At 44.8% G+C, this 23,454-nt stretch overlaps 1 long non-coding RNA gene across 1 annotated transcript in view; it reads right to left on the reverse strand.

Moving 5' to 3' along the window:
* Positions 1–767: 767 nt before the first annotated feature.
* Positions 768–23,454, reverse strand: part of LOC148316152 (uncharacterized) — a 109,821-nt gene continuing 87,134 nt past the window's right edge. The window contains exons 2-3 of the long non-coding RNA XR_015840268.1: positions 18,825–18,905; positions 768–868 (exon numbers count right to left, since the gene is read on the reverse strand). This is a non-coding gene — a long non-coding RNA (uncharacterized LOC148316152). The remainder of the gene's footprint in view (positions 869–18,824; positions 18,906–23,454) is intronic.

A 23,454-nucleotide genomic window follows, 5' to 3' on the forward strand; every position in this document is an offset into this window, starting at 1 on the left:
CAGCATATAAAAACTGGAGCGCCTTCATTTGCATATGTGGGTGGCAATCTACTCATGGCTCGGTGGCCTAATACGTTTGTTGCTTTGCTCAAGGGCAGTTTTCAAGAAGCAAGGCAGTATCTCGACAGTAACTAGTCCCAAGCTCAATTGGCTCATAAAAAAAAATAAAAAATCCTTTCCAGTCTTTAAAGCCAAGGCCCGAGCCACTGTCGTCCCAACTGACTTGAAGTGGCAAACCACCGACAAACAATAGTCAAGCGAAGACGAGTGGCTGCCACTGCTCACCGGTAACTCTCAGAAATTTTTTAATTAAATGTATTTTTTTTCTCAGATGAGGTGAGGTTTCCAACCTGGTCGTCTCGTGTAGGAAATTAGCTTGGACAGGAAACTAGAAACGTCTACTTGCACCGAAGTGCCTCCTCACTACGCCTCAGTGGATGTTTCTGCCTCTGCCCAACTACCTGCGAGCTGATTCCATTTCCTCTGTCGCAGCATGACGGAGGGCTTGGGCCAGCTGACGGACGGCGTGTGCGGACTGGACGATTTCACACACAGCCACGTGTACAACGTGTGGCCCGGCTACGACTATGTTGGCTGGAGCAATCAGAGCTTCCCTGGCGGCTACGTGGTGGGCCCGAGCGGGCGCTAAGTATGCGTCCGGAACGACGCAGAACGTGTCTGCAAGTGGCCCAAAAGTTAAATTGTCTTAGCGGGCGACATTTCGCTCCGTGCGAGCGCTCCGGAGGAGACCGTCAGCAATCACTGACCACTGCAAAAGGGAAAACCACATCATGGACCGGGAGAAGGGCAGGGTCATCCGCACAGAAGAGAACAAACAACAGCGCTGGATCAGAGAGGCCATTGAGATCTGCAACTCATTTCTCCTGATATATATATATATATATATATATATATACGTCTCTCTGCTATTTGACAAAGAAACCAAATGGCATTATCTCATAAGGGAAATATTGGACAATCAAATTAATGGCTCTCATAGCAAATGTGTACGGCGCGGCTCATAGCCGGCCCTCAGGCACGGAGCTCCGGGTGAATTTTTACAAATTTCTTCTAAGTCCCCTTTCCAGCGGGGAACTTTGAAACATTGTATCCGACCGTGGAAGGCTGTTGGCGGGCACGGCGCGGCTCATAGCCGGCCCTCAGGCACGGAGCTCCGGGGGAATTTTCACCTCATTTCTTCTAAGTCCCCTTTCCAGCGGGGAACTTTGAAACATTGTATCCGACCGTGGAAGGCAAGATTTGCAGTTAGGTGCAAATAGTCTACAGTTACAGCTGATTATGCTTGTGTATTGCTGAAGACAACTGGGATAGGCTGTAGCCCGCCCGCGACCCTTGTGAGGAGAAGCGGCTTGAAAAATGGATGGATGGATCATTTTCAGCTCGCGCTGTACACATTTTCTAACAGTGCTTCGCGGGTCTAAAAAATATTCGGGGGCATTGTAGTTTCGCCGAGCGGCGCGGTGAAACTTTACACACACATCAGGCCGAGCAAATTTATCAATATTTTATACGTTAGTTGTGCAGCTTTTTTGAAATGGCTCGCCATGGCCCTCGAGAAATGTGTATTCTTCCGACTCGTTAGCCTCTTGTGTACAAGTACAGCTGTGAGTGCCAGGGGGCAACTTTAAAGATCATGCAAGCTGTCTCCTAAACATGCGCTTCGGACATCCGAAGACCTGTTCTGGAAGTTGGACGCATAGACGGTTGTTGTGGTAGATTACAATTAAGGAAGATTCCACTTGTGGAAGGCAGTAGCTTAGTGTATTGAGAGGGACCCAAGCCACGAGCTTCAATGGCTGCCCAGGCATTCTTTGTTTGAAATGACAACAGGTGAATTTGTTGTAAAATGAGCTCCCACATTTTTTTGGCTGATCTCATTTTCAATTCCCAAAACCGTTCGAACAACAGGAAGCGTGTGGACGGGTGTGAAATGAAGTCATTTTTTGCAGTCGTAGCTCTGATGATGATGAAATGCATGAAAGTGAGGGTTGGGTCGCAAAGGACCGCGATAACCGGGGGTTTACTGTATATATATATATATATATATCACCCAGTAATTAAATAAATACAAAAAGAATGGCTGGGGAATAAAAAAATTAGATGAGCTGATCAAATACTGCACTTGAATAGTGCTAGACCTCACGTAGTCACCTTTTTTTTCCCCCTCCCTTGAATAAAAATAAAGTGGTTAATTAAATACAACTACAAAGACTGATGACTCCATGTACAGCAGAGCGTGCTCATGCCAGCTCAGGAAACCGAGTGGTTGTACCAAAAATATGCTGTTGTGCCTTGTGTCTCTGTATATGTCGTTATTTTAATTTTCACGTACTGCACGGTGCCCTTCTGACGAATCCGACTGAAAATTAGTCAGAAAAGACTCATTGCATTGAGTAAACACCATTTTTTAAAATTGATTTACTAACTTTTTTGGAATGTGATTGAAGTGAACTCGGCGACGCACCGTACCAGAGCTCCGGCCGGCGTGCGTGGCAGTTAAGCCGTTTCTGTACATGGGTCGCAACATTTGTTGGAATTGTACTTTATTACACAAGTCATGTTTTTTTTAAATTTTGTACTCGAATGAGAGATATGCGACAACAAAATTGAAATCTTTTTTTTTCAGTCACCGGAAAACGCTCTAATAAAAGAAAAAAACGTATTTAAATGGTGTCAATATGTTAAGAATTAAAGGGCTCATACCGGGATGGCTACATACTCCCCTGTGCGTCCATGTACGTGTGTGAAGGAGGAACGCATGCGTAAACATGATCTTATGATACTCGTGCCGAATGCTGCACAAGTGATTACGCAAACACGCTTTCTACACATCACGTTGAATTATTTAAAGAAACAACACTTGGATTAATAAAAGCGGCCCTCGCTTATAAGAGCATATTTGATGTGGCTAGGGGGGTTGCGTTGGAGTTGATTCTGCGGAGGATTTGTCCACGGGAAAAAGGAAAAGTTTTTGAGTTTATTAAAAGACTACTCCAACAATGTAGTCTCCGCTGAGGCTTCCTTGTGCTTGCATATTCAAATAAGAGTGCAGAAGTTGGATGACAGTCCATGTATTATTGGTTCTTCCCATTTTCATTTGGAGATACTGGACAATCAAATTAATGACTTCCCAGGCTTCAGGATGCCTTTTTCCAGTTCGAATCCCACCTCAGACAGAGCCCATTGAAAGTACCAAGCAAGAACAAAGGAAACACAGTAAAGAGAGCATTACCAGTTGCCAGGATGGCGGAGTGGTCTAAGGCGTTGCGTTCAGGTCGCAGTCTCCCCAGGAGGCGTGGGGGTGGGAGAGGCTAGTTGCACGGTCCATCTCCTGGTACCTTCGTCCTCCCGGGAATCGGGGTGGCTGGGGGTTCCCCCCTCTGACGAGGAAGCGAAGTGTGCGTGCTACGCCCGGGTGGCAGGTGAGCGAGGATGAGTGCCCCCATTGGAGTACCTGGGACCGTGATTTTCATTCGAAACCCTTTTGCGTTGAACTATAGCTTGGCATGTTGATTGGGTTATTATGTTCATTAGTTATTCCAAGAATAAGGATGAGGGAGCTGACTTAAATAAACAAAAGTGCAGTGAGGAGGTGCCAGCCATAAAATGTAAATTTTTTTTAGGAAAATAATTGAAGTGATTTATATACTTTCAATGTCCTGCATATTCTTGGCATTTATATTATTTGGAAAGACAAACTGAGCTTCCCACTTGCCTCCTCCCTTTTTTTCCACCATGTGCTCTTTAAATGCAAAACGTCAGAGCCTTGCTCCCAGGTCAGGATTGTGAACGCCACGCCTTAGACCGCTCTGCCGTTTGGTTTACAGCCATCCCTTCCTGTTCTTTATACACTGTCCAGTCAAGCGACTCACGAAGCTGTCCACCTCCTCTGCAGGATGCTGGTGTTTGATCCGGTGAGTTATTATACCCACCGGATTTTATTTTATTCGCCATATTGTTTAACGAAAAGAGGTCTTATCTGAATGTTTCATAATTTTATAATTTAAATTTAACTTTACCAACTTCCTTTCGAGATAGAACTAGAACTACACTCTGGTTCATTCATCATCAAATTTGTACAGCGCGAGCTGAAAATGCATTTACAGCACTAAAAAACCAAACTTTTATAACAGCTAAACCAAACGTTTCCAATGTCACATGTGCAGGAGAGTCGGTACCTGAAGACATCTATATGTTTATATTCAGTTATACACCTTGCGCCAATCAATATCATTTTTTACATTTTGACGTACTGCACGTTCTCTTTTTGCCATCTACCCTTCTATGCTGTTGTATCTTGTGCCATGGAGCAGCGAGGCAGACCCAACCTCGTTCTGTATGTATAAAAACGCTGAAACACAGACGAACCAAATCTTGTCCAAGCCATTGCTTTGGCCTGAAATGGTTGGAAACATGGCGGCTACGATTATAGAGGACTTTCATGAGCTGCCTTGATTGAGCGATCGAGGCTTTTATTCATTTATTTATTTGGAGTATTCAAACCAATGTAGATATAATTTAATTCCACATTCACAGAATGAGTGAATGGATTAATCAATTTATTAATTAATTACAATTTTAATCAAACATTTCATGGCGTATTTATTTATTTAATTAATTCGACTTCAGCTGCATTTTGTTTGGTCGCATCGGCCGACATCGGGACCTTTTGATTGGCTGTCGCGGTCTAAGGCGTTGCGTTCAGGTCGCAGTCTCCCCAGGAGGTGTGGGTGAGCAAATTTATCAATATTTTATACGTTAGTTGTGCAGCTTTTTTGAAATGGCTCGCCATGGCCCTCGAGAAAAGTTAAAAAAAGAATAGAATAGAAATAGAAATCCCTTTATTGTCATTGTACTCAGGAGCTTCCATTAGGGCAAACTTAGGGGCCGCTTGGCACCGCCTGTGCCCGGGGAAGGTGCTCATATTCGGGCCAAGTGTGACACACGCCCGCCCTCCTCCTCCGGAGCTTCCATTTGGGCAAACTTAGGGGCCGCGCCCGCCGCGCGCCCTTCGCCGGCCCTGCTCGCTCTCCGCCGGGCGCCCGCGTCGGCCGCCGTGCGAAGGCCGGGTCGGTGCGAGGGGAGTCGGGGCACGGCGGGTCGCGGAGGCGACTCTGGACGCTGGTCGGGCCCTTCTCGCGGATCATTTCAGCTGCGGCGCCCGTCGGGAGCCTGCGGCGGGGGTATCTCCCTCACCGCCCTGCCACGTTGCGGCCCGAACGCCCCTCCGTTCCCCCCCCCGGGGGGGTTCGCCGTGCGGCGGGAAGGTCGTGGCGGTCGGCTTGGCGGCGGGTGTCCTCGGCCCGGGCCCCCGGACACGATCGGTGGCGACGTTTCGCGCGGTTCGGACAGTACCAGAGCTCCGGCCGGCGTGCGTGGCAGTTAAGCCGTAGAGGAGCACCTTCCCCGGGCACGGGCGGTGCCAAGCGGCCCCTAAGTTTAACCGAATGGAAGCTCCGGAGGAGGAGGGCATGCTCGCGTGGCAGTTAAGCCGTAGAGGAGCACCTTCCCCGGGCACGGGCGGTGCCAAGCGGCCCCTAAGTTTAACCGAATGGAAGCTCCGGAGGAGGAGGGCATGCTCGCGTCACAGTAAGCCGAAGAGGAGCACCTTCCCCGGGCACGGGCGGTTCCAAGCGGCCCCTAAGTTTAACCGAATGGAAGCTCCGGAGGAGGAGGGCATGCTCGCGTCACAGTAAGCCGAAGAGGAGCACCTTCCCCGGGCACGGGCGGTTCCAAGCGGCCCCTAAGTTTAACCGAATGGAAGCTCCGGAGGAGGAGGGCATGCTCGCGTCACAGTAAGCCGAAGAGGAGCACCTTCCCCGGGCACGGGCGGTTCCAAGCGGCCCCTAAGTTTAACCGAATGGAAGCTCCGGAGGAGGAGGGCATGCTCGCGTCACAGTAAGCCGAAGAGGAGCACCTTCCCCGGGCACGGGCGGTGCCAAGCGGCCCCTAAGTTTAACCGAATGGAAGCTCCGGGGGAGGAGGGTGGGCGTGTGTCACAGTTAAGCCGAATTGGAGCACCTCTTCCGCCCGGGCACGAGCGGAGCGCGAAGCTGTCAGTTATGAATGAATAAATGAATAAATAAATAAATAAATAAAGAATGGCACCTTTCATTTCACAGGGCACACCAGACGGCGTACCAGCAGGTAAAAGTCTGAGTAATTAAATAAATACAAAAAGAATGGCTGGGGAATAAAAAAATAATACGTTTTAATAATAATTTGTTTTTTTTGTTATAACATGAATTTCACTCTCTCTCTCTCTCCCCGTATATATATATATATATATTTATTATATATATTGTATTTTTTTTTAAGCATTTTTGAAGGTGCGCCGCTACTTCCAGCTCCTGCTTTCGGATGTGGAGCTGCGCTTTTAATATTTTCCACAAACACAATATTAATCAGATTGCCGTGTTTGGTGCATAGAACATATTAGTGTACTAGCTTGGCTTCATATTTCAGACAAGCTAACATTACCTGCTCCTGACTGATGAAAATACCGTAAACGTCATAAAAAACACATAAAAAATAACAATTCAAAATCAAATTAAAAAAAAAAATCCTAAAATTATTGGAAACAAAAAAAATTTACTTTTTTTCCCTCATTCTCAAATGGTAGGTTGTTTAGTCTTTCCACTTATCGCAGATGATAAATTATATGCTGCTTATGTGCAAGTGACATTGACCAATGGAGACATTAAGCAGCCAAATAAAGAAAAGAAAATTCACACCGGGGCCCTCTGCACTATGTGTAGGGTCTACTATATATATATATATATATATATATATATATATATATATATATATATATATATACGGGGAGAGAGAGTGGAGTTGACACATACATACATATATATATATAAACGTGCGAAGACTACGAGCCGGCGGCGGGCAAGCTTGAGTTCCACAACGACGAGACCATGTGAGTTGAATGACTTTTTCAATTTGGGGCAAAATTGCGCACTCGTTGGTGATGCGAATATTTCAGTTGATCCAACGGCCACTTCATTAGGAACACCTGAGCTCCAAAATGTGTGTTTCACGCCGTCGTCGGGCGCCTTAACCCGGCGTTCGGTTCATCCCGCCAACGGCAGCGGGCAACCATGCGATTCCTAACATTTGAACATTGGGCCACTTAGGCGACATCCGAGCCTGCCAATTGTCATCAGTGCGGCACATTTCCTTGTAAATTTTTAATCATACCACTTTGTAGGAAAAAAGTAGACTTTTCAGCACCGTAATAGCCACGCCTTTTGCCAAAACGTCACAAAATTCGGCAGAGAGAAAGATCATTGTCTTGAGTCTTTTCTGACTAATTTTCGTCAGTCTTGCAAGAGAAATGTGCTTTTTTGTAGGTCTTGGTCTTATACATACAGTGAACCCTCGCTACTTCGCGGAACGTATATGTCCACTGGTACAATACGGTCAGCTATCGTGATATCAGACCCATTTTGATTTTCAGCACTAAAAAAACGAAACTTCAACACGCTTTTGATGCACCACAAAAAAAAGTCGTCTGGTGAAAAAAGACGCGAGTGTCAAATAAGTGTCACATTTTCTTGGGAAGGTATCTAACATTTCCCATAAAAACGACAAAGCTCTCTCAAACAAAATGTGTTGACCGCCACGCGGTAACGCGGCCTCTACGGACCGAGCACATACCGAGGCCCAGCGGCACGGGCGGTGCCAAGCGGCCCCCATGACAAGTTGAGGGTTCACATTTTCAGACATGGGCTGCAGGCAAAATAGTGACTTAGTTGTTTCAATTGCCACAAGGGTCTCTATTTAGTGCTGAGCACAAGTTTAGCGCGAGGCATTGTCTAAATCTATGCAGGAGTGGGCTAAACTGTGAAAAAAAAAACAGTCTCAGTTGGGGGTCACAATAAATTAGGAGGGGCACAGAGTTCCTGGAGTGACAGTTCCGCTCGGTGCTTCCAGAGATGCTAGGGCCTGAATATCCTCAAATGTGAAAAAATTTGCTATGAGAGGCATAACACACCTTCTCACGCGTGTGAGTACATATAGAATAGTGAATTCTTACAGAAAGGATTTTTGTCAGAAGGTATTTAGGTCCTCGAAAAAAAGCTGCGGTGCAACTCAAAAAAAGAAAATTAAAAACACAAGTTTTAGGCATGTTAACAAAATCTCCTCCGCGAAGTAGCGGCCGCACTGCGTGGACTGGCTGGGAAATTATTATTATTATTATTATTATTAGGGCCCGAGCAGTAATTTTTTTTTCTTTTCTCCCCCATCCCCTTTCGGTGATAACAAAAAATATGAAAAGGTGGAAAAAACGCCTCCTGGGGAGACAGGATGGCAGAGCGGTCTAATGTGTGTGTAAAGTTTCACGAGTTGTCGTTCATATTTAGTTGCACTCTAGAATGTCGAATGCTGTAATGCACTTCAGCGATTAGCATGCTTAGCGACCCCTCGTTCTCCTCCTCGTTTAAAACTACTTATTAATGGGGTTGTTTATTATGCACTTACTTTTAATTAGTTTTTAAAACGGGGTTGCTATTATTATTTTTCTTTCTTCGTTATGATATTATTGAAAATGTTTTTTTCTTTTAGTTTTTCCTATTATTATTATTATTATTATTATTATGTTTAAATATATGTAGAATGCATGACCTTCCGTCCTCTGTTTGGTTGAACAGTAATACGATTTTTGTATTTATTCAATTACTTCTTTTTGTATTTATTTAATTACTTCCAGCTGCGGGGGTTTCCGCTCGATGGGCCGGCGACGCTTTTTGTAAATTTTATGGAGTACAGTGAACCCTCGGTTATCGCGGTTAATGGGGACCGAGACCACCCGCGGAAACTGAAAATCCGCAATCTACAAACAGCAACAACAAACCACTAACCATTTCCATGAAAAATATCACGTATCAAAACTGTATCCCACTTACTTGAACCAACTAACCTTGACTGGAGCATGTGCTGCAAAAGATTTCCGAATGGCAATTGTGGAAAATTGTGTTCATCGGGGATCGGAATTAAAACTTGATGATTATGTACCTTTGTTCGTAAAGTAACAGCTAAACCAAACGTTTCCAATGTAAAAACAATAGTCCAGTAGGCCCCACAAATGCCGACGATGCACCGACAACAGGTTATTTTGATTAGCTGGGCTGCTGTCTTCTTGGCATGTGAATTTTTATTACAAGCAACAGTTTTTATGAATGATTTAGTTCTGAATTCAGTCTCGCTACTAGAATATGAGCACCTTCCCCGGGCGATTCGAACCCACGCCTTCTGGGGAGACTGCGACCTGAACGCAACGCCTTAGACCGCTCCGCCAAGATGCTCTTGACGGCGTCGGCGATCTGTCAAGAAGATTTGTTTGTTAAACCTCACTCCAACGGTTTTCAATGAAACGTTCTTCTTCAAGGTATGGAGGATTATAGATTCGGTGTTTTGAGAACAGTTTTTTTTCCCCGAGCCTCGCTTCGTCACTCCAGATGATTGTACATGTGGGGCACTAATATTATACCAGCCCCGTACCACCAATATATACACCAATAACATGAGGGGGCGTTCACTGTTGACTGGTGAGCTGTCTCAAAGTTGCGCTAACTCAAATCCAAAGCGATGCAACGCAGGACCGTTAATAATTAGTCATCAAATCTGCTTTGGTACTTGCGAGGATATTTTCAAGACGGACCTTTCGAGAGAAGCTCGGTCATCCGACGTCTTTCTGTTCATTATTTGTCCAGCCGTGGTGTCATAAATGATCGTATTATGAGGGCGATTCATTCAAGTGGGACTTGACCGAAGGTCCGGGTGGGAAGCGCACGGCCCTGAAGACGGCTGCCAACTTATTTTTGATCGCAGTGGTAGTGCCACCAACTGGTTAAAACAAATACAAATTATAATTTTGCAAAATGCCACTCAAAGTGATGCCTCTCATAGCAAATGTGTACAGCGCGAATGACGTCATCTGTTCTTCAGCGGGTCACTTTGAGGGGAGGAGAATGTATGTTTCTTGTTACATGTGGCTTATGTAGAAATGACGCTCGTCATATCTGGCAAAATCTAATAATAATTTCTACACAAAGTCCATTGTGGTGATTTTCTGCGCTCTCTGTGAATGTGCTTAACTGGCACTTAGCAGGACGCCGATGACTACCGTACCCCAAAACACACACGCACGGACGGTCGCCACCCGAGCGGCTCCACGAACACTGTAAGTCCCTTTCCGACCATCCCGAGCTTGAATTAAGTTGGGTGCAGTATTTATTTCATTTATTTGTTGTCGGCCATTTTTCTCGCCAGCCTTTATCAAGCCTGACTTGGTTGTGGGAAGTCTTCGGTGCATCTTTTTTTTGTTATGATCGCCGTCATTACCAGTTGCCAGGATGGCGAAGCGGTGTAAGGCGTTGCGTTCAGGTCACAGCCTCCAAACTCGTGTTGTCTGAGATCGCCTTTTTCGGTCCCAGAACGATGTGTTGCTGACTGGAGGAGGGGCTGCAGTTGTGCTTATCCTTAATCTCCTTTGATAGCCCTCATTTTAAAAAAAATCCCCTCTATCAAGGAGAGGTGGGAAATGTTTTCCCGATTTAATGCACTCACCGGAAAATACAGCGCGGAGGCAGGAAGTAGCGACGGCTAATACATAAAGATGAAGGCAGGCTTTTTTTTTGCTTTGGGCGATGTGGGCGACCGCCAGGGCCCAATATATGTAAAGGCAGGGCTTTGAGGCTCAAAGAGGAAGGGGGGTTGATACTTGAGAATCCGGATAATGGATGAATGGATGCTATCTTTTAAATTCAAAATCAGAATAATCTTCAATGGCCAAGTTTGTAAACCACTGAAGGAATTTGATGCCGCGAGTATAATCTCCACTAGTACTGGAGTAACAAGCAACTACGACAAAGACATGACAGAGCGCCCCTAGTGGTGAAAGACAAATCCACGTGCATGTGTGCGTGCACATGCACGCGCACATGCGCATTTGCCTCCAATTATTTAGTGCGTTTTTTTATTGTCTTTTCATGAAATGGTGTTTCATTAAAGCCACTAAGTTGAATCTTTTTTTTTTTGAAAAATTTGTGCACTGAACTAGATTTTACGATGGACATTCTGCTATCAAGATTGTCTTTATGAGGTCATACCGGACCCTTCTCCTAGTGGTACGTACTCAACACATCAAAGGCACCTAGAAGCGAGCGTTCTGCCGCTTTGTTATGATCCGAGCGCCAACAGCCTTCCACGGTCGGATACAATGTTTCAAAGTTCCCCAGACGTTGGCGGACCGAGCGCCGGCGGCCGGGACGGCGGCGGTGTCTTCCTCGTCGTCGTAGTCCTCCATCACGGAGTCATAGAAGGGCTCTGAGCAACACGCCGACAAAGGGTATGGCTGTGGGCGACTTGTGAGCACGATGGTCTCACAATGCAGAGGTTGTGGGATCGATTCCGGCTCCGGCCTGGTGCCAGTAAATGAATCCCCCCGTCATTGAAAACCCAAAAAACAGCTAAACCAAACGTTTCTTATTATTGATATTTGACTGATTCATTAAAAGCAGACAATTATGTTTAAAAACAAAAAATTGTCTTCCTATTCTTCATTGGAATTGGTCAACCACAAGTTGCTTTCAGGGCTTTTGTGAGGAGAAGCAGTACAGATAAAAAGATTTTTTGGGGGTGTTTGAAAAACACCTGTGAAAGAGGCTGAGCTTTGTTTAATTAATTTCAGGCTTGATGGAATGACTGGGCAAACTTTTTGATTGGTGGGTTCTAAAATTTGACAGAGGCAGAGCGGTCTAAGGCGTTGCGTTCAGGTCGCAGTCTCCCCAGGAGGCGTGGAGTTGGCTTTGAGGAACGACTAAATTCATGACTCACAAGTGCGCAGGAGTATTAACTCTGCACTGTAGGTTTGCTTTGCAACAAAAATGCTATAGTTGCGGCGGAGAGTGGGCAGGAAGCGCATCAGACACTCCACAAAGTCCACCGGTAAGGCCTTCAGGTCAAATCTAAGGCAGGCATTAAAAAAATAAATAAATAAATAAATTGGGTCATTTTATTCATGACAATCTGAATCTTTTTCTTGGTTGTTAGTTTATTTGAATTTTTTCCAAACGATTATTACGTTACGAGCACATGCTTTCTTAGCCCAGGCCACGCCTTTATCAATCGCTTATCCAATTTTTGCAACAAACCAGTGAACAAATAAATAAACAAAAAACGAACAGTGCAATGCCACTCCCACAACTTTTCACGAAAAAGGACTAATTTCGTTTATCGTGGTTCTAAAGGCTACATAAAAAATGTGTTTTTTAAAACGTGCACAGTAATGCCACCCCAATGGCAGCTGAGCAACAATGGGAAGTGACTTGTGGCAGAATTGTAATAATGTAAGGAATGAAAGCCACTGGGCCCGAGCTGCGACGGCTGCGAGGTCCCTATTGTTTTTGTAGAAAATATTATTACTTTTATTATTATTATTATTATTAGGGCCTGAGCAGCGACCGCTGCGAAGTCCCTGTTGTTTTTGTAGAAATTATTATTATTAAGTGCTTGAAAATGTGATTAAAACATGATTGTTTCACATACTTAAGATGACAAATTAGACTTTACCGGATATCCACTAAGATTAGTTTTCTTTCATCAGAAATTAGATCTGATCGGTCGTGAGTCAGTGATTCTTTGAGCTTGGCTGGATGTTGCGCCATCGTGTAACTTTTAGACGTGACTTTTTCGAGCTCAAAACATTCCCAACAAGTCAAATGTTAAGAGTTCATTTAAGACTACTACGCAGTCGACAAGTCCCCGAAGGGACATTCATGCCGTTTATTTTTCTATATTAAGAGGAGCAGCCATATGTTCACATAAAAGGAAAGTACACTGAAAATAAGTTTGTTCCAAAACGGCCTCATGGGGAACGTTTGGTTTAGCTGTTATAAAAGTTTGGTTTTTCGGCGACGTGCTCTTCTTCGTCCACTCTCCTCTTCGCCCACACTCTTCTTCGGCGCACGCCGGCCGTCTAACCGCTCCAGCGCCCCGTCGTGCCCAGTTTTGCCTCGCACGAGATGCATTTTTAAGGACCTGCCTGCAAAATGTTTGGAAAAGGATTTTTAGGCTCTCTAATTGGCAGGCTTGCTTGAGAGAACCTCTTTCCAGACGCAAGCGGCGCCGCCCGACTCGCCGCCGCCGCAATGGACCTGAAAATCCACTTGTGTCGCCCTCTTCTTAAAATATAAAAATACCCCTAATCCTCTAACGCCTTCAATCCTATTCCATCTCTTCCTGCTGCAACACACCTGATTCAAATGATCTTCAAAATACCCTCGAGCTATCGTGATATCAGACCCATTTTGGGGGACACTAGACAACCCCACATGCCTGACATTGTTTTAATGCCACTGTCTGAGGCGGTGCGGCTTGAGCGATCCATCATGTTCCGGGGGCGACTTTAATGGCCGAGCCGCGGTGACATTCACGGAATCCCGCAGATTAAAAAAAAAAAGCGTCTGATCCTAATGTCTCGACGAGACAGCCTACAGAGAGGAGGTAAAGAGACTGACAGCTTGGTGCAGTCTCGCCGCCTCCGAGTGCGTGTTGCGGTCGCGGGCGTGCGGGCGGCTCCGGCTCCCTCCCGCGACTGACCGCCACGCGGTAACGCGGCCTCTACGGACCGAGCACATACCGAGGCCCAGCCGACTTCCTGCAGCCCCCCGTGCCTCACTGGCTTAACTCTCCTGCACATGCTGCTAAAAATCCAAAACTTCACATGTACATAAAGAGTCGGTACCTGAAGACAGGATGGCAGAGCGGTCTAAAGCTTTCAGGTACCGACTCTTTATGTACATGTGAAGTTTTGGATTTTTAGCAGCATGTGCAAGAGAGTTATTAAGCATTTTGTAGGGATTAAGGGGGTAGGGGTGGGGTGGTTCAATTTAACCCAGCAGTTTTTAACATCTAAATCGAACAGCAGGACCAATTGTTGTAGAGAACAATGACATCTACTGGACAGTAGACTTAACACCCATCGGACCGGCTAGATCAGATTTTCTGATGGGTTTAATGTCATAATTCACTGATCATTGTTCAGATCAGAGAATTATGACATCTCGTCTACTATGAGGACATTCCCCACTGGCGTTGAGTTTGAGTCCGAAAACTAGTCCATATTTTAAGCGTTAGGGCTGATCGATTTTCCAGATCAGATTCGCAATTCCAAGAAAGGGCTGGGAAAATAATTTTTTTTAAAATTCAGAGAGGGGCGCGCGGTGACGGGGGCGCGCGCCGTGACCCTCATCTCGCCGGGCCTCGCGTTCTCTCTGAGAAATAAACGTGGCAAATGAGCGCACAGTCAAGTCAACATAGCTTCTCAGGACAGAAGGGCAAACTCAAAGCTCAAAGCTATTGATAATGCATCCGCTTCGTGTGATTGAAAAAAAAACGACGCTTTATTCATAAATTATGAGGCATTATATTAATTTATTACAAGCAATCCAAGTTTGCCCAAATGGAAGCTCCGGAGGAGGAGGGCGGGCGTAATTTCCACCTTTATATAGTGTAGAAAGGCATCCTGAAGCCTGGAAAGTCATTAATTTGATTGTCCAGTATTTCCTTCATGAGATATTGCAACACTTAGAAAAAGGGACAAATAAAGTTTTATCTTTTACACCGTGTTCATTTTTCAGTGCGCCTGTTGGACCAGACCGGAAACACCCCGGTCCCGATGACAAGCCACGGTGCCCAATCCATCGACATTTACAGTTTACAAAGCGCACTCCACGTTGACGTGACGTGAAAAAATATTGGACAATCAAATTAATGACTGCCCAGGCTGATCGCAGCCTCGTGTTGCCATGTCAATCTAATCTGCCCGCGGCCTTCAGAATCACTAATCATGACGCAAACTAACAAATTTCAAATTCATCATCACAAAGCCAGAGCTTTTGATGACATCAGCATTTTTCTGGAAAGTCAGGAAAACTATTCACACTTCAATTACGTGAATTCCGTGGAAAAAAAAATACTATCAGTGACAATAGGGCTTTAATGCATTTTCAGCTCGCGCTGTACACATTTGCTATGAGAAACGTCCCGACCTGAAGACATCTTAATGTTATTATTTTGTTATACACACAGCGCCGCCAACAAGCTCGAAATTAATCTTAAGTGCATTATGCTTCCTCCTTGAGAAATTCCAACAGCTTAACCAAAGCCCACCTGTGGTAAATTCAGTTGATTGGACATGATATGGTATAGGCACACACACTTGTCGATAAAAGCTTCCACAGGTGACAGTCCATGACAGAGCACAAATTGCGCAAGTCCGAAGAATTGTCTGAAGACTTCCTAGCCAGTATTCCAATCTCTGCACTGATCAGACTCGTTGTTTTGCGGACTTGACCCCAAATCGTGCCATCCTGGCAACTGGTAATGCTCTCTTGACTGTGTTTGCTTTGTTCTTGCTTGGTAGCTCAGGAGGGCCACGGCTGTCTCCGCCTCCTGGGGGTCCTTTTGAGGGATCATCATATCCTGGCCACCCGGCGGAAGTGGCCCCAATCTGCGTTCTATTGTCTTAACAGTTAATGTTCTCGTCTGCGAACATTACAATAAAAAAATTGACTCATAAGGTACATTAATGACATTTATTGCCGCGACCTGAACGCAGGCTTAACTGCCACGCACGCCGGCCGGAGCTCTGGTACGGTATCTGATGGGTGAGTGAGGAAACGATAAGAGTAGTGGTATTTCACCGACTGTGACACACGCCCGCCCTCCTCCCCCGGAGCTTCCATTCGGTTAAACTTAGGGGCCGCTTGGCACCGCCGTGCCCGGGGAAGGTGCTCCTCTTCGGCTTACTGTGACGCGACACCTTCTTCAGAGTCAAACTTGTCAGTTGAGGAACTTGCGGCACTTCTTGGCGCCGCAGTTCAAATTGAAACAGTGTTTTATATCATGAGGCGGGATTCGAACCCACGCCTCCTGGGGAGACTGCGACCTGAACGCAACGCCTTAGACCGCTCCGCCATCCTGGCCAGGAAGCCGGCAACTTCAGAAAGGAGCCGATTGATTCCTCACTGCTTGCACATCAGATGGAGGACCGGGTACTGATTCCGAAGGAACTAAGGATACGCTACGATGTGGGGCATATGCATATGTTCCGGACACATGTCTTGGCAGTCACACTACCTCTCTATGGACACTAAACATACACACACGGCGCATAGTTTCACAAATCATTCAATGGCCTGACAAATCTGTTCATGCACACACATCACTATTCATTTAAGATGTTATCGAATCAAGACACAGTAATGGGCATGATTGTTATTTCATGGGCGTGTCCGGCCGAGGGGCCCGCCGGCAGACAGTTGAAACAAATTATCGCGAGAGACATCAAGTTGAACATTTTCACAATAGAACATGATAAAGGTTTTTTTTTTTTTGCTCGCAGGACCTCTCCCGTAGCGCGTCGGTAAGTCACACCCTCATGGAACATCAGCTCAAGACACCATCAGCAATAATAAAGCAAACACATTCAAGAGAGCATTACCAGTGGCCAGGATGGCAGAGTGGTCTAAGGCGTTGCGTTCAGATCGCACTTACTGAGGCCTCATTTCGATTAAAAAAGGGCGCATTGTCAGTGATACTGTTGCCCTCTGGCAGGCGCTACAGATGCATCAAATCGAGGACCAATAGACTGAGAAACAGTTGCTTTCCGAGAGTTTTTTTTTTTTTTTTTTTCTCTCTCAGAGTTTCAGTTGCCAGGATGGCAGAGCGGTCTAAGGCGTTGCGTTCAGATCGCAGTCTCCCCAGTAGGCGTGGGTTCGAATCCCGCCTCAGACATTGCCCATTGAAAGTACCAAGCAAGAACAAAGCAAACACAGTCAAGAGAGCATTACCAGTTGCCAGGATGGCAGAGCGGTCTAAGGCGTAAGGAAAAACAGCGTACTCCAGTCTAGTTAAGGAAAAATATATGCAGCAGAGGACATAATGGAAGGAAACATAGAACAGCAATTTGAGATGGAAAGGACAGGTAACACTTGCACTGAGGTCAACCCCTGGGATCCGTCCGTCCCTGACCCCCTCGCGATAGGTGAAAAGAGCACATTAAATCACTGATAGGACCATCTGTCGTGGGAGTCATCTTAACATTTTTTCAATCGCCTGTGTGTTATCGCTCCTCCAGTCACAACCCAACTTTTTTAAAACAGATGTTGCAGACACATTCGCTAAACCTGTGCGCAGAGCTCATTAAAGTGTCGTGTAAATAGCGATTGTGTTGTACTCGGGCAAGCACAGTCGAAAAGAGTCGTGCGTTTACATGAAGCCCAAGCTGAGCCTTGTTTCCTCTTTTTTTTTTTTTTTTTTTTAATTGTCCCACCTAGAAAGTGAGACAAAATGAACCTAATACAAATAAATGAATGCTTAATACCGCGAAGCACTGAACCCGCGAAAGGTGAACCGCGAAGTAGCGAGGGTTCACTGTCAACGTGCTGCTGGAAATTTGAAAATGACTTAACAATTTTTGTAGAACATGAAAATGACAAGTACCATTTTCAAAATGAACGTAGTTGAAAGACTACCTCACAGTTATCAAAGGTCAAGTGGAAACGCCATTGCAAAAGTCAAAATGTTCACAATTGTCACGAGTTTGAAATGTTTTTTTTGGGGGCCTCGGATGGTTTTAAATGCTAAAAATGGCTCGCTATCGCCCCCTGGAAAAAAAAAACAACAAAAAAAAACAGCCCCATATCTCTGTTTCACCAAACTGAAAATTTGATGAAGTGTGTACAAAGCCAAGTTCGATTCCGGAGAGGGAGCCTGAGAAACGGCTACCACATCCAAGGAAGGCAGCAGGCGCGCAAATTACCCACTCCCGACACGGGGAGGTAGTGACGAAAAATAACAATACAGGACTCTTTCGAGGCCCACTGGCATGTGGCACACACAAGCTGCGGGTTTCTTGTGTTGAATTTTCTTTGGTGTAGAAGCTTCTGGAAAGTTCCACATAAAATACCAGTAAAGCCAGGAGACGGAAAGAGCTTTGTCACTCTAAATTTGGACATATAAGGTTAAAAATAGCAAAGTGTGTACCCCGCTAAAGCACATCTCACAGAATGGCTTTTGGGGGGGGGGGGGCAGACGCAGTTCAGCTACGATTGACATATTCATTACACATTTGCACAATCCAATGGGGTCCAATAAAAAAGCTGCATAAACTGACTGGCAGTTTATAATCTATGAGCCGCGCCGTGCCCGCCAACAGCCTTCCACGGTCGGATACAATGAGCGCATTTCATCTCCCTTATCAAGTGAAAAATGACTTATTTAACTTATTTCTATTTCTTATTTTACTCTGCGAAAAGCTGACTGAAGAACAAACTGAAGAGTCAGAAAGGGGAAGCCGCCTCCTATGCAAGCCTCTCTTTCATTAAACATCACAAATAAGCGAGGAACCAAATATGCAGAAATTTAATGAATGCAAGGCCGAGATTCGTCAAAAGGGCACCGTGCAGTACGTGAAAATTAAAATAAAAACAAATTTTTACTCCTTCCCTCCCAATATACTTTTTACTCATCAGGAAGAAAAACAAAATAGTGATCGTGTACAACCATTACATCACGTGACATTACCACATTAACTCTGCGGTGATGTTTTCAATCGAAGAACACAAAAACACACTTCCTCCGCATCGACGTGCGGCGCAAGCCTAAAAAAATGTCTTAAAAAATGTGATAACTTATTTTAACATATTTTAAACTATATTTTAGGCTCACCAGGCAGTGCTTATTTTTAAAAAATAAAATAAAATAAAAAGGTTAATGTTTTACCTGACATGTTTCGGCGAGTCTTTCGCCTTCTTCAGAGTGTCGCATGATGGTGTCTTGAGCTGATGTTCCATGAGGGTGTGACTTACCTGTCAAGAAAGCAAGCCTATCATTCAGAAATAATAAGGAAAAGGACACCCGTGTCCATTTTTATGTTTGTAAAAGTTTGGTTTTTTAGTGCTGAAAATGCATTTTCAGCAATCATGCATGCCCCCCTGCACTCACACAGTAATGCACACCTTGTTTGGAAGGTAATAATAATTTGACCCCCCTATGCATTTCATGCGCGGGTCCGGCCATATCCCATAACCTCAAACAATCATGAGCCAGCTCTGAGCTGTCAGTCACGCGGGTCATCATCTTATTGTCTTTTTTCGTGAAAAGTTGTGGGAGTGGCATTGGGCTGTCGTTGATCCAATGACAACTAAGGTAAAAGCCTCTATGAAAATTTAAACCCTGAAGTTAACTCTTTTTTTAAACTGATCTCTTACGCGGTATCTCATTGAGTGACGAATACGTGAAGCAGTTCATGTTCTTTGTCTTGCTTCCATCTCAGGAGATGAGAAGGATCACTTCCTCTGACTTGACGTATTTCGCCGTCAATGGGAGTGAATGAGTTATTAACTCATTCGTTGCCAGCCCAGGTAAAATCAATGTACTTTTTGACGTCTATTTCCGTCAATGGGAGTGAAGGAGTTCATGTATTTCATATCTCATGAGGGAAAGACTGGACAATCAAATTAATGACTGTCCAGTCATCAGTATGTCAGTTTACACTATTGTTAGGTTGAAGATATATTTTATCCCATATTTTACTCTATTAGTATTGCAAAAGAATTGAATGTGTTCTCTTTTTTCTTGCTTGGTACTATCAATGGGCTCTGTCTGAGGTGGGATTCGAACCCACGCCTCCTGGGGTTACTGCGACCTGAACGCAATGCCTTAGACAATGGTTTAATCCCTGCAGTTATGTATTAATCTATTTGATGATAAAGGGGATTTACATTGTTATTAATGTCGCAAAAAGCTGTCCCTCTTTGGGCCCACAGTGACATAAGGTAAGCAGATCCTTTTCAAATTCTGCACATTGGCAACGCTAAATTATAAGAGGAAGGAGGAGCGGAACGGCATAATAAAAAGAAAAATAAATTAAAAAAAAAAGCAAATCCAGGGTTCTAAAATTTTTTTTTTTTTTAGCCGAGTCAAAACTCAAAGATAGGTTATTTGCTGTACTGAGCTGCTGAGTTATCAAATATTTTACCCATTATGGGTTATTTATATGTGGAATTGGCACTGTCTGATATGGTAGACCCAAGCCGCTATTGATCATGTGTGTTAATTAAAGTGACTGGCACACACACTTTTGTTTTTCTTCTCCCAGCACTCTGAAAGTTTATATATGAGGAAACCCGTTTTGTGGGCAGTGAATACATTTCGTATGCAGCTTTATTTCCCGTGCAGCGTTGCGTGTTCAAATACACCATATGCATGTATGAATGATCAAAAGTGCTTCCATATTTCCTTTTTTTTTTAAGCATTTTTGAAGGTGCGCCGCTACTTCGCGGATTTTCAGTTTTCGCGGGTGGTCTCGGTCCACATTGATTTAACTTATGGAACAATGCAACACATAACCACTGACCGATTGGCAATCATGACCCGCCATCGGAGGGCCCCTGCCGGCCCCGGCCTCGCGCCGGGGTGTTCGGGTGGACGGTTCCTTCGGCCTGCGGGTCGGCCAATGAGGTTGGAGCTTTCTGTCACAGTTTGTGTGTAGTTGCGCCAGATCCACGCCTTCGCCGATGCGTTTGTCGTGGACTAATTAAGGACATCTTTATGTTGTGGTTTCCCTTTTTTTTTTTAAGCATTTTTGAAGGTGCGCCGCTACTTCGCACTTTTTTTTTTTACCAACAAGTGCTCTCTGTGGATCGCCCTCCCACGCTGCAAGGCTGGAACTGGGGCTACTGCGGCGAGAGCGAGCCATTTTTAAACAACTGTACGACAAAATAATAAAATATTGTGAATATTGAATCAACTCCCGGTTGAGTGGACGCTGGCACGTTTGGCTGCCACTGCTCACCGGTAACTCTCAGAAATTTTTTGGGTTCGAATCCCGCCTCAGACAGAGCCCATTGGTTTTTTTGTTATAACATGAATTTCACTCTCTCTCTCTCTCTCCCCCCGTATATATATATATATATATATATATATATATATATATATATATATATATATAGGCATATTTTTCCTTGAATAATGTTAACCGGCGTTCCACTGTACACCTTCATGTCATTTGTAAAGCAATTCAAGTTATTTCCTTGATGCTCGCTGAAGCGAAACAGCATGGCGTAGCGGTTAATTAAATCACAGCGAAAATACCTTTGAGCAAGGTAGAAAAATACAGAAAAGAGAGCATTACCAGGTGCCAGGATGGCGGAGCGGTCTAAGCCGTTGCGTTCAGGTCGCAGTCTCCCCAGGAGGTGTGGGTTCGAATCCCACCTCAGACAGACCCCATTGAAAGTACCTAAAATTAAACATAATACATTCAGTCAACAAAAGTTCCTGCAAAATGATTCAGATGATCCATCTTCTGGAAATCTTTCACATTTGAGGATATTCAGGCCCTGAAGACGGCTGCCAACTTATTTTTGATCGCAGTGGTAGCGCCACCAACTGTGGTGCGCTCAAGTAGTTCAGTTGATTGTCATGAGCCCACATCGATTCTTGTACTGTTGTAAAAGTAACATTTTGTCAACTCATTCTGCGTACGTGCTTTCATGACACAGTCACGTATTTTTTTTTTTTATCTTTGTTTGGATGGTTGGTGTTTTGCAGTACGTCAAAATGTAAAAAATGATATTGATTCGAACCCACGCCTCCTGGGGAGACTGCGACCTGAACGCAACGCCTTAGACCGCTCTGCCATCCTGGCAACTGGTAATTCTCTCTTGACTGTGTTTGCTTTGTTATTGCTTGGTTATTTGTATTAGGTTCATTTTGTCTTCTTATTATTCGAACCCACGCCTCCTGGGGAGACTGCGACCTGAACGCAACGCCTTAGACCGCTCCGCCATCCATAGTGTAAAAAGACATCCTGAAGCCTGGGCAGTCATTAATTTGATTGTCCATTATTTCCCTTATGAGATAATGCCTCTCATTGCAAATGTGTACAGCGCGAGCTGAAAATGCATTTACAGCACTAAAAACTTAGGGGCCGCTTGGCACCGCCCGTGCCCGGGGAAGGTGCTCCTCTTCGGCTTACTGTGACGCGAGCATGCCCTCCTCCTCCGGAGGACAATGTGCAAAATTAGCGGCGTGTCAATTTTGCGCATTTGACAACAATGGTCACATATTTCATTTTACATGTCATCTAGTAAGGTCCAAATGTCCACTAGTGACACTAGTTAAGCTTTTTCCTGGCCATTTGTGGGAATTTTGTTTCATGAAACCCTAATTGTGGATAGTTTGGTAAACAATGGCTTCTCGGTTACAGAGGGAGTGACTCAGTGTGTGGGGATCAACGTTTGCCTACTAGGGCGTCCTCCGGTGGCCTCTCGGCAGTACTGCAGGCCCATTGAAATGAATGGGGGAATTTTATACGTTTTTGCCTTTTTTTCCCCCCCTCGTTCCGAAATTTTTCACATTTGAGGATATTCAGGCCCTGAAGACGGCTGCCAACTTATTTTTGATCGCAGTGGTAGCGCCACCAACTGGTTAAAACAAATACAAATTATTTTCGTTGATGTTTTTCTCCGGGCAGGTTAACAAAATCTAAAAATTTGCTGGGCATTATTTGCCCAACATCGATAATGCAGTATGGGCTCAACAATACCAACATTTTTTTTTTTTAAATTAGAACAAAAAAAAAAGTCCCCTCAAATAGATGCCTTCTCCGTCTCTAGTGGTCGAATCTGATTAACTACATTAAGGAAGTCCTCAAAGAATGGGGATCAAATTGTCAAGTTGATTTTCTGCGTGTGTGTGCGTGTGGGGGTGTGTTCATTTTCCCTTTTATGTGGAATGACAGCTAACGCTATGCTAACTAATTGAGCAGCAGCAAAAGACTTGAGGCACACGTTGCTTCATTGACGCGGGCTTAGTGTCCCGACTCGGCTGCATGGTCACCGAGCTCGATAGGTCCGTGAAAATCCGCGAAGTAGCGGCGCACCTTCAAAAATGCTTAAAAAAATATACAATATATCTAATAAATATATATATATATATATATATATATATATATATATATAACCCATGTTATAATGGTTGCAGGTATTGGTGGATTGGACGATAGTGTCAGAACAATGATGGCGTTCATCATGACAAATCCTCTGTCTCTGAAGTACAATCATCCTGGCACCTGGTAATGCTCTCTTGAATGTGTTTGCTTTGTTCGTGCTTGGTACTTTCAATGGGCTCTGTCTGAGGTGGGATTCGAACCCACGCCTCCTGGGGAGACTGTGACCTGAACACAACACCTTAGACCGCTCACGAGTTGTCGTTCATATTTAGAACCTCATAATCAGCGTTGTTTTATTGCCGAACAGTGCAATGCCACTCCCACAACTTTTCACGAAAAAGGACAAATTTCGTATTTTTCCCTGCCGACCTCCCTAAATGCCTCGTGCACCGGCGATACGGGAG

This window comes from Idiotropiscis lumnitzeri, chromosome 22, assembly GCF_059441095.1.
Source record: "Idiotropiscis lumnitzeri isolate Australia: NSW breed Sydney's pygmy pipehorse chromosome 22, RoL_Ilum_1.0, whole genome shotgun sequence".
NCBI lineage: Eukaryota > Metazoa > Chordata > Actinopteri > Syngnathiformes > Syngnathidae > Idiotropiscis > Idiotropiscis lumnitzeri.